Here is a 590-nt window from a genome sequence, read left to right on the forward strand (position 1 = left end):
TATGGTAAATTTGTGCATAAGTATGGCCGGCCAAAATCTACAAATTCAATATAAGCTGCAAAGATAAGATTGAACGCCGAAAAATAAATATTTCATGTAAAAATTTTTTTATATAATAAGCGTGATTGGTTAAAAACAACCATTTGCTTTACTATTTCAAAAAAAAATTTCTAGATAAATATCATATAAGAAATAAAAGATTTTTGCAACAGCTGTTTTTTAATATTTTATACAATAGATAATCAAATAATAAAAAAACGATCTACGAGTAAAAAAGATAAATAGAGCTTAGAAATGTAATGATTAGAGAGATTAAATTCTAGGGATACTAATTTTAATTCTTTTTAGACACTACGGCATTATAAAAATTAAAATTAGAGGCAGGCTATAAAATCAAGATACGGACCAACAATAAGCATGACGAAAAAACCTTTTTAAGATAAAAATTGGGGCTTTTGGTAGCTTATTAACAGATAAAAACCTTTTTTTACATTCAAAATATGATTAACATATTAAAAGATCATCACTTGCCTGTAAAAAACTGATTCTTCTGTTTCAAATGATTCAATAGATAGCTGAAACTGTTTATA

This window comes from Rhyacophila brunnea, unplaced genomic scaffold (assembly GCF_057557595.1).
Source record: "Rhyacophila brunnea isolate RB1 unplaced genomic scaffold, BYU_Rbru_1.0 scaffold_121, whole genome shotgun sequence".
NCBI classification, from domain to species: Eukaryota; Metazoa; Arthropoda; class Insecta; order Trichoptera; family Rhyacophilidae; genus Rhyacophila; species Rhyacophila brunnea.